The sequence below is a fragment of the Ornithodoros turicata genome, chromosome 4, assembly GCF_037126465.1.
Source record: "Ornithodoros turicata isolate Travis chromosome 4, ASM3712646v1, whole genome shotgun sequence".
In the NCBI taxonomy this organism is placed as follows: domain Eukaryota; kingdom Metazoa; phylum Arthropoda; class Arachnida; order Ixodida; family Argasidae; genus Ornithodoros; species Ornithodoros turicata.
Window position 1 is genome coordinate 14,785,495 of NC_088204.1, and position 16,750 is coordinate 14,802,244.

General features: G+C 45.1%; 1 protein-coding gene across 2 annotated transcripts in view; it reads right to left on the reverse strand.

Annotated features, from left to right (window-relative positions):
- LOC135391156 (uncharacterized) overlaps positions 1–16,750 on the reverse strand; it is a 211,389-nt gene that overhangs the window by 41,160 nt on the left and 153,479 nt on the right. For both annotated transcript variants that reach the window (XR_010421881.1, XR_010421882.1), the window contains exons 2-3: positions 14,834–14,924; positions 13,251–13,350 (exon numbers count right to left, since the gene is read on the reverse strand). The gene's annotated coding sequence lies outside the window, so the exon portion shown is untranslated. The remainder of the gene's footprint in view (positions 1–13,250; positions 13,351–14,833; positions 14,925–16,750) is intronic.

Below are 16,750 nucleotides of genomic sequence, written 5' to 3' on the forward strand. Positions count from 1 at the left end.
TCTCCGGTCCTCAACTTTTTATAAGTATCCTTTGTTACTGCAACAACAGCGATTGAATTATGAATCATGATGCCATGCTATGTCAGTAGTTAACGGTCCTGCGAAAAATAGCAAATGCGACATAGAACACAGTTTTGTTTGATGATACAAAATCATTAAAAATCGCCTTAGTGTGTAACTATGTGCGTGCTTAGGAGCTGTTGTAATTAAAAAAAACTGCACTTCACCTGCAAAACAATGAACCAATGTTGCGACGCCAGACGTACCACTCCCGTACACCAAACAGACTCCATCAAGCTCGTTTTAAAGCGCCCTCTCAAAAAAGCAGACATCTCCATCGAGGGAATTTCCTGCCGCAGACGATTTAGCAGACGACTTCTCGAGCAGACAACAGAAACGCCCTTGAAAAATTTCGCGCTACGCTTTACTTTCATCCGCATTTTCTTTTACATTTTTCTGTTTTTGAACCCGTCACGCCGTCTGCGCCCTCTGAAACATCTAAAAACATCCCATCCAACTCAAAAGAGAACGAGGAGGAGGCTGGGGAGCACTCATGTTCAGACGAGGGAGCTAGCGCCGCCTGGCGGAGGAGCGGTCGTCGCTGTCGTCTGCTCATTCGCGTGCCGCTCGTTCTGCGCGTGTCGTCGTCTGCTACCTTTTTCTGTTCTCCTTTTTTCGGCTCTCCCGCTTGTGTGCACGCAATATTTATTACGTCCGTCCCCACCCCTCGGAACAACAAGTAAACAAAACAAAATAATAAACGTACAGAAAGAAAACAAGCTCAGAGAAAAAGGTAGAATTCTAGAACAGAGGAAAACGTGGAACGTACTTATATATACGAAAAAGAAAAGAAAAGACGGAACCAAAGGAATCTGCGGGGGGGGGGGGGGGTGCTTCTATAGAGAAAAAGGGCGAGGAGGAGCCTCAAGAAAATCGCTGCCATCTTAGGCAGCCATTATTGGGCCGTCTTCCTTTTTCCTATCGGGCTGAAATCGGTATCACCATCGCTCCCATTTTATTTTTCGTCCCCTTCCAGTCGTTCCGGGGGGGGGGGGGGGGGGGAGAGATCTACTTCCTGGAAATGCTCGTGTGCCAGTCGCACTCCCGGCTTGCGTCTGCCCTCTCCCATTTGCTGCCCCTCTCTCACCCTCTATTTCTTATTTACATTCCTCTTTCGGGGTTTCTTCTTCCTTTGGCAAGCGCCGTCATATTTCCCCCTCTGTGGGGCTTCCATTCTGGAAGGCGGACTAGTAGGCGAGCAGACGAGCGAAATGGGGAAACCGGAAGACTGCGGTTTCCTAGGCTGAAAATTTCCTGCTTCTTTCACGTTCACTGGCCGTCCCCAGATAAACTCAGATTTGCTCGAATCACTTCCATGATACGAACTTAAAGATTTGATTCGTAACTGCAAATCCTTTTTCATTGTGACACAGCTTGAACAAGACAATTTCCACGGAACTCCAAGGGCGTTACGCCGTTAAAAATCGCAAGCTAAAATCAGTAGTTCAATCGTGTAGTTCGATCGCGTTCAGCGATACGTAAAATATTCTATTTGGTTTTCCTCTATGACTGAAACGACAAAAACAAAACATCTCGCCTCTACGTTACTCATGTTTAGTCGAATCCTTGAAACCAGTGAAGCCAGTCGAAAACAGTGAAAACAGTGGCGAAAAACGCGCGTGTGGTATCTTCCGCTCCTAAACTGAATTCCTAAACTAAACATCCGAATCGCATAAGGTTCATACAAGCGCCAACCGGGGAACAGCCGTACAAACTGTTGCTGTGCTCGAGCAAAACATGTGGTAGAGTGAAGTTAAAAATATTAGATTGCAAGCTGCACAAAATCCGGCCCAACGGTTATTGATCAAATCCGACAACTGGTCACACGCACAAAAAGAACAGAGAAAGAGAGAGAGAGAAAAAAAAGGACTTAAAGAAGAGGAATCAGGCCTACTCCGGGCGACCGCATTCATTCAAGCTCGTTGTTCTCAACAACATCCTCAATATAACGTTCCCTAACCACAAGCTGAGATTACTCTGGTAATAAGCTTCTCCCCCCCCCCCCCTCCCACCACCACCACACCATATTCCCCTTCCTCTTTGTGCACCGCACTTTAAACAGCGTTTTCTTTCCCCACAAAAGAAATATATAATCTCACCTCCCACGCAAGCCATTATTATGCTTAGTCACTGCGTGGGTGTACTTTGACAACCCTCCGAGCACATATTTTACACGTACGCCATTATTATTTTTTAATCTGACGCATCAAATTTTCTTCTTTCTTTCTTTTTTTTCTTTCAAAGCGTAACGCATGTCAGAGAGCTTCACGCTACACCCCCGCCACAATGGTGAAGATTTATTGGTGATGCCGGATTCGGTCGGATTATCGGAGATCGCGGCTCGCTATGCGGCTCAAAGGAAGAATGGCAGCATGCAAAAACCGTTCTTTTAGGCTCGTTCCGCTTGTAGTACACAAAACGTAATATAGGAGGATGTTGAGATCATAACACCCAAAATTTATCTTCCGGTGCTTTGCGAGGGGACGATGAGTGATATTGTGCCCGAGAATTATGGATTTGAAAGCATTAACAAAAAGGTCGTTAAACTGAAGCCTCACAGTTCCACTTTGATATCGTTTTACACTTTGTTAAAATCGGTCGGTCTAAACGGAAATACAGAAGTTCATCAGCATACACGATGTCTTTCTGACGTAAGTATAAGGTCAGAGATGTGATAACAGAAACCAGACACAGAGAAGGGCGAAATAATATATCGAGTAAATATGTTTGCGTATCAGTTTGAAGCGTATATAATCTATTCTAGAAATATCACTTGCCACGATTTTACTATTGGAACAATACCCCAGCATACTTCGCAAATCACACTTTACCCAAAACGGTTCCAGCTCTAGTTAGGTTCAAAAGCAATTTTCCTTCGCTTCGGACTTTCACTTGTAGTACGCCTTTTGCTCCCATTACAGTTCTAATTATGCCCAGTTAGACCAAAATTGTTCCATACAGATTCAACTGAACCAGTAAAGATGACTTAATTCCTTTTTTAGGCTAGGTTACTGTTCAGTTCTGTGTATTATAATCAGGCTGGATTCCAAACACTGACCTTTCTTCCCGTATTTCACGCGATACGACGACAGCAACAACGAAGGTCAATACCGTGTTCGTCAAGTAATCTCGAGGAACAGCAATTCGTCGCAATACAAAGATGCAACCATTGGAGCAGGAGCACCATTTTCTTTTTCTTTTCCAATCCAATCCAATCCAAGCACCATTTTCGCGCATCCTCTCCAATAGCAGAAACTCTTCATGTTTGCAAGCAAGATGAGGGCCGAACACGGCGTCTTTCCCTTGAAGCTGTATATAGTATAGCCTATAGGCTTACGGGCTGTCAGCTCTCGTGGGCCTAAGTGTGGAATTAGAACCTCCTCTCCCTTCCTTGTGTCCGTATCGATAGCTCCCGTGGCAGCTGTCACTGAAGATGCCGGGAGCCCAAACCGCAATTTCGCCGGCGAACGTTAGAGGCGCTTCGATCTCCTTCATCTTCCACTAACCTTCAACAGAAGGCCTGCACTGGCTATCGACCTTATGTTCGGCAGCGTATACTTCGCATCCCATACAGCTCAGCTACTTAGGGCTATTCCAGCTTGCGTGCCTATACACGCGGTGAATGGTCGGGGTACACTAAAAACTGTTCTTCCGGAGTAGACAGACACTGGGATCAAGCGAGGGCACACTGTAGAAGTCATTTTTCTGTCTCTGTCTGTCGTCCGCGTTTTGCTCAGCTCAGCTCAGCCCAGGAGACACTGCTCGTCCTCTCCCCTCCCCCCCCAAAAAAAAAACAGATTTAAGTTTAATTTCATTCTGTTTTCACCAATCAGGGAGTACGCACAAAAAAACTATAGAAAGCTCGCCAAAGCCGCGGTTCCAGAACCCAAACAGTAGATAGCGCAGCAACTGAACACAATAACAAACGCAACAGAAATACTGCAGAAATATTAATACCCTTTGTACTAATATACAAACAACAGAAGACAGAAATACCACATAAAATTGTGTTCGTTGATATAACATAATGGGTTCTTCGTACGTTGTCGGAACCCGTTTCCGGAGAACAGGAGTAGCAACACGCTAATGCTGAAATAGTACAGCATCGATCTCAGAAGTGATACGAGCTTATAGAATCGAATAGTGCTTCCAACTGCTCTCGCTAGTTTAAGTTGCCGCCAATCACTTTTCGTGGCAAATCTGCCCCAAAACGCGTAAATATGGCTCAGTTGTCAAAATGGAGAAAGAGAGAAAAAAGGCCTCTCTAGTATTATTTTACCCCGGAAGTTAGAAAGTACAGACTTGGACGAAATCTTTGTTAGTACTTGTAAAGCTGTGCAAAAAGCACAATTAGTGGCCCCCGACTGTCTGGTTGATTAGCTGCGGTAAGTCGTATTTCGGCACGCGTACCAAACTCAAAATTTGCGGCAGGACATGCATACGACGTGAGGATGCGTTGTTACAACCAGGCCGAGCGCACAAGAACCAAAATCAGGCGTCCTTGGTTTTACCCCATTCGTCCTACGTCCAAATCTAATCGAGACACGCCCGGACCAATAATTACACACTTTGGCGATTAAATTTAAGCGGCATACACTGAGATACACGTGAAAAATATACCCCCACTTATTAACGAAATAGACGAAAGCAAGTTGCGCTATCTTCTTTGCCTGTTTTTGTTCCTTCTAAATGGGTACGTCCCCGTAATCCCAACAGCAGCTATGCGAGCCAGCAGAAACACACGCTGTCGCTAGCGCGAATTGCTACTTAATGCGTTTATAATAAGAAGCTCTTGATTGGATCTCAGGCTCCAAGTCCCCTCCTTACCTTTTCTGTCCCCCAAGTTCCTCCTTTTTTTACCTCTGGCGATACGCGTACGATCTCCTAATAGGCTTAGCGAAACTTCGATCCATGCGAGTAAGGCAACAGCAATTAGTGCCCAATACGTTTCCATCGCAATTACTCCGAGATTCCTTCAATCAAGAAAGCCTCCTCCTCGTCACGTAAATAATAATAACGACGAAACAAAAAAGTGGGAAAAAAGGAAATACCATAGCAGGCAAGCTGCTCGGTACGTTGTTCTCATCCATCTGTTCTACTACTCAAGAACTCTTCCATTACACCATTCGTTGCGTCTGGGACTCCTGCAAAAGAATGTCTCGCATGCAGGGCTCTGCGTGTCTCGCAGACGACAGGGAAACCGTGAAAGGTAGCAAACGACATTTCAAAGTTTGACTTTGAACATTACAAAAACAACAACACTTTATGTCTTGGTGTCGTTGTATGGGCGCAGTAAATTTTGCGAGTCTTGATAATCGGTGTATACGGCTTCGCCCGACTCATCGACTTCCAGACGATTATAAAAGCAGACGACAATTCACAGCAGACGACAATGTGCATCAGAGACGGCACAAAACAATCGCGTCGCATAAGCAGGCAGAAACCGATAGTGTTACAAAACACGGGAACTAAAAGATGTAGACAGTCCGAAAAAGGGAGGAGGAGGAGAGAAAGGGCAATCGGAGAGAGATTTTTGTTGATGCGTGGCTTTCGGAAATGGTCATTTTTCTTGAGACTTCTCGCGAGAGCGCGCGAGAATTAGAAGGTCAGAGGCGCGGCCGAGACGTACGGGAACCGGAAATCGGCCATCAGTCTTCGAAGACGACTGCGGCGCTGGTGGCGCGCAGTGCCCAATTCTCGAAACCGAAACACATTTCACTGTTGGGGATCCTCTTTCCTGTATTGCACTTTTCATAGGAGTCAACGCATAAGCCCGGTACATTGATGTCACTGGCCGTTTGTTCAAAATTGCTGATATTACTGGCTCTTATTAGTAAATCAAGGGGATAAACTTGGTGTATGCTAGATTCGATCAGTCACTTCCCCCCCCAAAAAAAAAAGAAAATCACATAAAACTTTACAACAATACCATCAGAGAGACATGTAACGTTTAGAACGGACATAATCACCACAATACATCTGCCTCCTGTTCCGTTTCTACGTTTCGTGGCCTTTCTCAACACACGTTCACATTAATCTCGCACACAATGCGCATGACATCGAATATCTCTCATTTCATTACACATTCCCTTTGTACGCCACCCCGTAAAAAAAGAAAAAAAAGAACGAAACGCAAGAAGTAAATTTCTACCAAAAAGAAATACTGACCATTCCGGGAGTTTTTTTACGATATCAGACGCAGGAAGAATATATTACCCGTGTCCCCGCCGTACATATATTGCATATCGCTTCTTGTCGGAGCCAAAATTCCGAAAACTGAAGGCCAGCGGTCACTGCTGACTGACGAACGACCCCCCCCCCCCCTCCAGGCCAGTATTTATTTCTCTCAGCTCCCTCATCGACCACCCCACGTCCCTACAATTGCTCGCTGACTGTGCTCGAGAAATCGCCACCCCAGCCCGCTGGCCGCTGTCCGGCATATAAATTATACCTAAACAAAAGCTCTGGACAACGGCTAAATTTATTCGAGCCCCTCCACCCATCACGTCTAAAAGAAAGAAACAAATAAAAAAAAGGAACCATAAAAATGTTATATTCCGTCCTATTTCAGCGATATATTCCCCGTGTTTAGGAAATAAATTACCTCGAAATGATGGTCAGCGCTGACGTCATGCCAAAGCGTGCTCACCCTTCGAAAGTATTAGAAAAAAAAAAAGAAAAGAACATTCTGACCGGACTTTCGCAGTAAATCATGTACCATTGGACCGATACCAAACACGTGTACCCTGCACGCATCGGCAATTGCGCAATTTTTCACAGATGCAATATCGCGTGCAGCGCGCACACAATTCATGTCCCCCTCTTCCTCAACATACACGCAGTGATACAACTGACCAACTTGTTTGGCTTGTCAAAGACATGCACTACAATAAAGGGCGTACCCAGTTTCCACTCTTTAAAGCTGGCTTCACTGCAGAATCATGTGTACGCAGGTGAAGCCCAATTGCGCGTGAGCTTCTCGGGGAAGAAAATGTAAAACAATTAAGTCACGTTGTCAATCGTAACGGTAAAGTGAATATAAAACCAATGCAGCTTTATAAGTTTATTGTTCACAAGCTTTCGTGTAGCGTTTGGCACCTGAAGAACTGTAGACTGTTATATAAAAGCTTGTGCAGAATAAACATACAAAGCTTCATGTTTTATGTTCATGGAAAAAGAAAAAAGTAAAGAGAGAGAGAGAGAGATTGGAATAAAAGAAAGGAACCTCAAGAAAACTGCCACGTAACCCCTGAGTCAGCATATGTGAGATGTCGTCTCCAAATATACATCTCTTACCAGACATGTATCGATCGAATGCCCATTTTTATTTTCCCCCATTCGTCCAGCATTCCTTTTATATTTCTTTCTTCGGAATTTTCCCTTCGCAAGATCGGATCGGATCGGGTCGGATTGGATATACACAGAAAAGCCGACGTCTTGCCCTCAAGGTTGCCAACTTCCGCGTAGTTACAGAAGCGAACTCCGTTAGTGCAACTCGGCATTTTTCTTCTTTTTTTTTTCTCTTCTTTCATCTCGTTTGTCCACTCATAGAACATAAAGAAAAAAGGACACGTCCCGAAATAAAGAAAACCAGACGAGAAAGAGAGCAGAAAGGGGAAAAAAGAGAAAAAGGGGGAAGCAAAAAGCGTAAGACAGAAACATACCAGGCGATGAAGGAACAGCGAAAGAGGCATCTCGGCGGAAATTTAGGGAAGCTAGCGGCCAAGTAGCTGCCTCCCTTCGGCGGCGGGAACGAGGATATTTTCGCAGAAAAATGACAACACCGAGCAACTGGGATGCGAGGGTGAGGAAGAAGAAGCAGAAGAAGAAGAAGAAAAAGAGATAAAGAGAGAAGAGTAGGAAAACTAGGCAGGCAAGAAGGAGTAATGGCTGTGCTGATGTCGGTGAAAGCCCTGCCAGAAAGGCCTCTTTTATCGGAGGCGAGAGTTATTATATATAAAAGCCGCTTTGCTTCGGTGAACATTACGACGCTGGGCCCAAGTAACGCTTTGATAAAATATATATATATATAGATATAAAGAAGAGGTGCGACAGCGGAAGATGGAGAGGAGGGGAAAGTCACTCCTTTCCACCTTTCTTTTTTTTTTTTTTTTTCACGGCGCGCCAGAAAAGCAAGATAAACAGAGTAAAAGTCGTAAAACGACGATGACACCCTCGTAAACGTCACCTCCGATGGTGAGGGTGATCGTGGAGAGTTTATTCGAGTCTTTAGCCAACGGTTTTCTCTTCTGCGCCGATGGCGGAGCGGCGAGATGGAAAGGGCTCTCTACGGTTGGAGCAATGCTTGCGTGTTTCGTTTCGTCTGGACACTCTTTTCCCCTCGCATCGTGCATAATATGCGGACACGGAACGCAAGCGTGTAAACTTAGTTCTGCGTCGAACGTAAACTTTATATCATGTTTCCCACGTCAAAAATACACGTACTGGCTCGCATATTACTATGGAGTGTTTTAGTTGTATTACGTACGTAATCGCGCTTTGCGTCCGCAAGGAGATAGCGGGCGCACACTTCGCATGCGTTTAGTGCGTGCGCGGTATGAACACGCTATTTTATCGTGCACGCAAAGCTACCCCGTAGGCTGAAACTAAATCTCGCTAATAGTGAGTTTTAGTTTAGTTTATTACGCCGTCGTGTTTGCGTACGTAAGGGATAGCGTGGTGGCTCTGCGCAATGCGCAAAGCTCTGCTCGTGTCTTGCGCGTGCGCAGAACCACCAACGCTATCCCTTACGTACGCAAAGGCGATAGCGTACGATATACTAAAACTCACTAATAAGCAGTTTTAGCAAACCGTTCGTAACGTTATCGCGCCTACCGGAGCCAATCGCAGTCGTGCGTGACCCGGAATCTTATCAACAGTTTGCTAAAACTCTCTAATATATGAACCAGTGCACGTAATTAAAAGTCCTCGCTATTAGATCACGCGTGTTAAAACCGCTCGCCCATGATTTACTGAACATTGTTTTCCCTCCGCCGTAACACGTAAGATATCTGCTAATCACCTTTTACCAGGCACTAAACGAAACCGTACCTCTCAGCTCCAGCCAGAATTCTCCCACCTGCTAAGGACAAAGCTCAAAAGCCACCCCCAGAAATACGCGGTACGTATACATGCACAGACCCACCTATCGTTGCACGTATTCGTGCACGAGAAAGAAAGCTGCTCGCAGCGACCAACAGAAGCAACTTTCACTAGCACGGTCGTTAGGGTCACGGGGGAGTCATTCCAGCTAAGTGTAACTTCCCTTAGGAGAGCGTCATTTCCACGATCGTATCCTTAAGCACCCTCTTGCCTTTTCTTGCGCAGTTTTTTCCCCTTTTCCACTGTCCTTCTTTGGGTCTGTTTGCTTTCTCACCAGCGCGTCCCGCTGAAGAAACGCGGTCCTTTCGATGCAAACAACGCTCGCTTGTATACTCCTTCCCTACCGGTTTACTCGCTCAGGCTGTATAACCACGTGGTGATACCGTACTGCAAAACCAGCGCTCTGCGAACAAGGAGATTAAAACGGAGATATGATAATCAAGAACAACATCATTGAAAAAGGGAAACGAGAAAGTATAATCCTTCATCGAAGACTGTCAGAGTTAGCTACCCTTTACAACGCCCCCACCCATCATCATCGGCACATCCGCGCCATTTTTGTTTCCAGTTATATCGCCTTCCCCATTCCTGCGTCCTTCCCACTTTTGTTTCTTCCACCATCTCGTTCCACCTCGCGCTGTGGTCAGCACAACTCGAACGCCGCCATTTTGGAACGAAAAAGAGAGAGACTAACTGGCCCCCGACACACAACCATAGAGAAACAAGAGGAGAGGGGAGGGGGGGAAATCCCGCTTCAGAAAAGAAGGGAAAAAGGGGAAGGAGGGGGCGATGGGATTCATTTTCATCCGCGCCGACACATTTCCGCCGAGTCTAACTCGCCATTGGTCAGTTTCCTCTTTCCTCTCCTCTTACCATCTTACCGTCCCCCTTCCTCTGTGCCTTCTCCTCCTCCTCCTCCCCTCACGGCGGCGAGAAATTTCTCCAAGTGTAAAAATCGATAAGTTTTTATATTTATCGCTATATATTTGCTCCCTTTCCTTTTTCTTCCCTTTCCCGACGGTGACGTGTCCAGCCGGTTTCCCCCTTTCTGGCTACGAAAAAGCGCTCGCGCGCCTGCTCGCTGGTCAAGCCAACAGAGGGCTTGCCGCAGGTCCGCCTCCTAAACCACGCATATTCTTTCTCAGTTTGCTTTATAGCAGATCGAGCGCGCACGTTTGAATAGTCTACTGGACGGACAATAAGGGCCCAAGTCTGCGGACTCGCGAATAGGCGGTAGTCATGGAAAGCAAATACGACAGCGTTGAAAACGAAAGAGAGACGAAAAAAAAAAATCTATGTGACGGATCGCGAAACAAAGGACGCAGAGAACGAACAAAAACCCTGGTAAATAAAATATGACGAGCGGACTCACGCAAACACGCACGTCCACACAGTCCGAATATACTTGCCGTGTACGTGTTCTTCCGTTGTGTGTCGCAAGCGCAGATCGCGGTTCTCACCGGTGCAGAACGGGTTCTTGGGAACCGGTACAGATGGTATTAACGTAGACAAATTATATTACCCGGTACACACGGTATTGCCGTAGGGCGTCTCTCTCCGTCGGATAGGTCCGCGTGGTTTTGGGGGATTGTAGAATTTACTCGGATGAATTTAATTTAATTACTTATTTTATTGATGAAAGTGACAAATCGATGACTAATAAATAGACAGAATCATATTAATTCAATTAATTTAACCTTACGCTAAGGCGTTGCTGAAATTTCTTAAGCTTCAGACACACAAACGATCAGCAAGACGCAGATCCTACGTCAAGAAGACTCAAAAAGAGAGTCTGTTTATGTGCTGCTTGTAGACCTGAAGGGCAGACTACAGGATCGCTAGAAACTATAAACCCAAACGCGCAACGATTCTATTAATAGCACATCTATTTCGCGAATGGTCACTGCACGTGCACATAACGTCAATTCTTTCTGCAAAAGTCACCGCTGTTTTCCTGCAAAGCTGCGGAAACCTGTAAAGCAGCTGGTTCCAAGCCACAACTTTATACGCGGTCATGTCATGCCCCACGCGGCCTCTGCGCCACATGCACTGCCAAGGTCTGGGCTGACTACAAATCGTGACGTCAAGAGAGGCCGCGTGGGGAGTGACGCGGTCGTGCCCCCACAGCGGCTGTGAAAGTTCCAGACGACACCGTAGGCGGCGTCAGTGTCGCGACACGATGCACGTTAAGGTTTGCAAACTTTTTCTATATGAAATACTGTCCGTCTCCGTACATGCACGTGCACAGCATTCGCTGTGGACTATGGAATGCTCAAAACCCTACACGCTACCGGTTACGTCTACGCGATAAGATTATGGATGCCACTAAAAAAAAACAGAAAGAAGTAAGAATAAATTATAATAATGAAATAAAATCGACGATATCTGCGTGATTGTTTTCTTCATTTATGCTTTTATTAAAAAGTCATTTGAATTTCGCACGGAAATTAAAAATTTAAATAAATTAATGAGTTAAACGAACAATTGCAGGATAATTGTTAATCCACTTTGAACGTATAGTGTTAAGTCTGAGGCTGTAAAAACGACTAAAAAGAGAAGCGATGTTCGTTGCGAAATTCCTTTGTATTAAGTTGTATTAAGTTGTTAAGCAAATTTTTCGAAAAATAACACTTTAAATGTGAATTTATTTAACCCTTAACGGCCCTGAGGGTATGTAGTAAGTAAACAAACAAACCCTGCTAAACCTCTCGTTCCGAGAGCAAGCTAATGGGGCTGTATAGTCGCGAGGTAAGTCTCACAAAAGGATAAGGACTCGCATTCACCTACCCGAATCAAGCATCCACAACTAATGATTCAGAAGAGCAACACTTACATTACCTTACCATTCATTCTCCATGCAACTACATTAACTGTGCTGTCGGCATGTCACAATACGGGTATTTTGACGACGGTGTGGGTGCCTCTACAACAACATGCAAAACATGCAACATGCGCTCTGCGATAGCCAGGTGCCCGCGGTACTCGTTTGCCATTCCCCTTTATTTACAACACTGTTTTCTCACATAGCGATGCGAACCTTCTGTGAATATGAGGTGCTTGCCTCGGCTGCCCTCAGGAAACTTGACCCCTACGACGTCGCGTTGGGTTCGACCAATCACAGCCTTTTCAAGATGGCCGTCAGCGGTCATTACGTTTGTATGGTGCGCTGCTACTTGCATGCATTTCACTCCACTTTCCCTTCACGTTGATCCATAAATCAAAACGCATGGTACGTGACATGAAATCAAAATGAGTGTTTTTTTCGTACGGATGTTGGTGAGTCGACATGAATTGGGGTATTCACATGAAACTGTGCCATTATTGAAGCAAAATGAATCGGGAAGTTAGATCATGTGCGTTCAGCGATAATTGAATGAAACCTATACAACGAGTGTGGTATTTGTTGTCAAAAAGAGTTGTACTAAATCCGTATTTTTTGGTAACGCTGTTACCAACATGCCTAGTGTTGACAGATGGTCTGTTCAACCTAAGGACGTCACGAGTGAGTCCCGACGCTTGTTCCTATTGGCTGCAATAGCTGGACGCGTCACTCTACGTGGCGAAAAGTAGTGCGCCGACACTGAAACTGTAGTTTGGTGACGGCTATAGTACCATAACTAGAGCGCTAAAATATAATATATTATAGGCACCGAGTGGCGCCGCAGTATAATTTCACCGGCGTAGTAACACTGTTAGGGTCGTCGAACTACATTTTGTGCCGCTCTTAGGTTGAACACGGATGTAATGTCGTAAAAGTAACCATGACTATAAAACATGAGCTCAGTGTGAACCAAATTAGACAAACGCTGTATTGACCTTTGCAGCAACTCTAGAAATGTGAAAAAACAAAAACAAGAAAAAAACAAACAAATTTCTAATGGTATCATCATACTGTGCAGCCATTGAGTTATACCTGACGTGGCTATAATAACTTCGCCGATCGCAACAGGTCATGGTTGTTTTGAGACATACCATATTCTCACAAACGTGAATCATAAAGTGTTTCTGTGTCCAATATCCATGTCCGACAAAGCACACAGAGTACGGCATAAAATCAAAAGCTCTAAAATCAAAAACCGCCACGTTACCATGTATGTGTCACATTCCTTCCGAACCTGTTTCAAGTGCATGTCCCTTTGGTGTTCCATTGCTTGCCACCACGTTCAGTTGTTCCATGAATCCTGCGTGCTGAAAAACAACGGACACAAAACTGTTTAAATGTGTATCGCTCCTTGTATGCTGTGCCGTATTCCAAACACTTGTTCCGACGGCTGGGTCTGCGAAGTGTTCACAAATACTATCACTGGGTACCAACCTTGTGCGTGCAGACACTGTGCAGGTATTTGCGAGTCACAAGTCCTCTACGCGCAGAGGTGTAAGGACAAAGCACCGAGGCTGCAATATTGCAGTCGAAAACTACTCAGGGGAATCTAATATATCTATGTAGTTCTTGTACAGTGAACGTAGAAGGTCAGTGTCCAGCGCACCCTTCATACTTTCATGTGTCGAAATGCATCGTCTTTGAGTGCTCGGGTATTATTTCAACTTTGCCAATCTCTGCCTTGACTGATGATATATATACATATATAAATATAATATAAAGGTTAAGGTCATATTGAATGACAGGACGAGGAAGTTTACAAAGGAAGAAGACAGGCATGCGAAGGCACAAGAACATAAAATACAGTAATTGGAGTTATTTGAGCAAAATAATTTCGCGAAAATGGTTCGATATCATCATCGATTCATTGACTCGATTCAATTCAATTCACGTGAAATTAACTGTATATGGTGATACCAGATGACCCGTAAAAGGTAAATTCGTAAGCTACCAGGAACTCAAAATTTCAAAATCACTCCTATAGGAGTGTTCCTCGGACTGATTTCTTGCGAAATCACGTAAATAACCACGTAATCGTCCCGTTCTTATAGCGGTCACGATTTTCGCCGAGTTCGACCGAACTTTTTGACTTCGGTCGGACGCCATGTACATGATATAAAAATGAGAAAGACAGTCGCCATCTTTTTCGCTCATTACCCAGAATGCCCTCGGTCCCCTCCGCTGTCACCAAATATGGAACAATGGTTTCTTTCTTGTTCCAAACGGGTGATACGTGACAGGAACTTTTGGAGAATTCGGGACCGACGGTCATTCTAGGTTTTCGCTGTCGCCCCCACAAGCGATCCCCCCTTTACTCCTCCCCCGTCGCCACCCCCGAAAGCCTCCTTACACAAAAATATCGCGTCCCTCCCCCTCTCCAAAACAGAAAAAAAAAAGGAAGCAAGCGTGTTGTAACTCCAAACCCTTTACTCGTCTGTGCGTAGCTTTGTAGAAAATGATTTATACGACATGAAATATTCTATATATACATAATGTGCGCATGTTAAGCAGAGTGTACAGCACTCGCAACACTTGAAGAAATCAAAACTGCTGAGAAGGAGCTAAAGATGAAACCGGGAGAGAGAGAGAGAGAAAAAAAGAAAGTCTAGATGAATCCGTGCTTTCGTTTTACGCGTGTACGTGAACGCAAAGATAGTCGTTCGACACTGTCCGACGCTATACTACCGTTCCGTAGCTTCGAGGACAAAATGCATCGAGAAATATCAGAAAGGCAGTATTTTATACGGCAGTCGTTAGGCCTACCGGTACTGGACACACTTTAAAACGTACCTTCATTTCGACGTGTGCATGGTGGTGTTTAAACTTCGTTTTTTGATAGATGAGCTGTGAATTCTTGCACAGTTCACGTGTCCCCCTCTCCCTGAAATGAAAAGAAAAAAAAAAGTTTCTATAGATGCTCTTATAACGAAACGGTTTCGTTAAGAACTGTAAACGAAAGTTAGGCGCAGATATGTAGAGGTCGCTGCGAACGCGGAGGGTCGGCGCATGCGCAGGGGGCGTGCGTGCTAAGCAACAAGCGACCCTTCGCGTTGTGGCCAATGAGAACCTAGTTCTCGACAACACAAAACTAAATGGATGGCAGAGGATGTGTTTTTCGTATAATCTCAGACACGTTCACATCAACATAAACATGACAAGTGCTAACATGTCCTGTTGTAAGAACAGTTCAGAGTAATCATGCTTGAACAGTGCTAGAATGAACAGTAAAAATTATGGCAGGATTTAATAAGTGGGCACAGCCTGCAATACAGCATAAGCAGCGAAAAAACAAAACAAAAAATGCAATCGTGGAGAAACAGCAAGTGTGTCTCTACGACAATTTAGGAATTAATAAAATTCTGAACTGTCTTCGGATGTTCCACGTCGTTTTGGGGCTCGATGTCATGGGTGCCTGATACACTACACTGTACGATTCTTTGGCTTCTGCCTCAGTTTCTTCCCCCTTCTCCATCTACCACCTTCTTTCTCACGAGCCCGTTTTGTGTCATGGCGGAATATGTAAATACTGTACAGCGTTGGAGTGCGTAAGGGCGCGGCGTGACGTCATCTTCGCACGACACACATAGAATATTACACAAGAAGCTGCCTCTTCCCGCCCATGCTGCGTCTGCTATATTATACAATTGTAAGTGGGAGAGGTCAGCGACGCGTCACTAACTTATCTCTTAGGCCGGAAGGTGGCGCCACGTCTGCTCCCGCCATGACACTTGCGGGTCCTGCTTTTGCACCAATATGGCGACTGCGGGCGTCGGTTCTAAACCGCAGCCCGCGTAAGTGCTTTCTTTTTTCTTTTTTCTTTTTTTTTTTCTCCTTTCTCAGGGGTCTTCGAGGGTGGATTGTAAAACAATCAGCATGTTGTGCACGCTCTCTGTCCCTTAAGGTATGTTGCTTTTCCACTGAACGCATTAGTGCATAGTTTCGGTCTTCGACTGGCACAGCACTGCTGTCGACGACGATGGGTACCACTGTACGAAACCGAAACTACTTCTGATTTGATTGTAACTTACGTCTCGCTCTTACGCCCTGGAATTATCACATTTCAAAGCCTACTTCTCGGGTCTGTATAGACTGTAAATACATTAAACTCTACCCTCCGTTTGAGGCAACAGAAGTGCCAAGACCCGATGAGGAAACGGCGGTTCCTTTTCACTAACACTCTTTCGGCCAAACTCATTTTTCTCTTGTTGTTGTTACTTTACTTCTGTTAATACCCTTTCTCCACTCAAGTGGTTCTGTTCGGCTTGAGTTGATCAACTACACGACTTCATCGGCCTGGAAAACGTGGAACGGAACCGAACCTTTTCAAGACAGACACACACTACATACAACACGGTCTTTCCAAAACCATAGCGTTCCGTTTTGAGTCACGACGAAAGCGTGATTTGTCGTTCTTCTGGGGCAAAACCGGAGCGAAATCGTAACAACAGACGGCAAAAGCCGAATTTATCCAACACAATCCGGCTCATGTCAACATTGAGCCGGTTTGAGCCAACACAAGTCGACTCCACACGAGATACCAAAAGCCAATTTTGCCCCAGAAAGCGAGACGACAACAATCACAAACTTCCAAGTTCCTATATTACGTTCACGATGTATCGCTATTCAGTCATTCCTGTCTGTCTATATTTTTGTTTCGTTCAAACAATGCAGTCCATGATTGTGTGGAAAGGGCTGCTGTTTTTCATG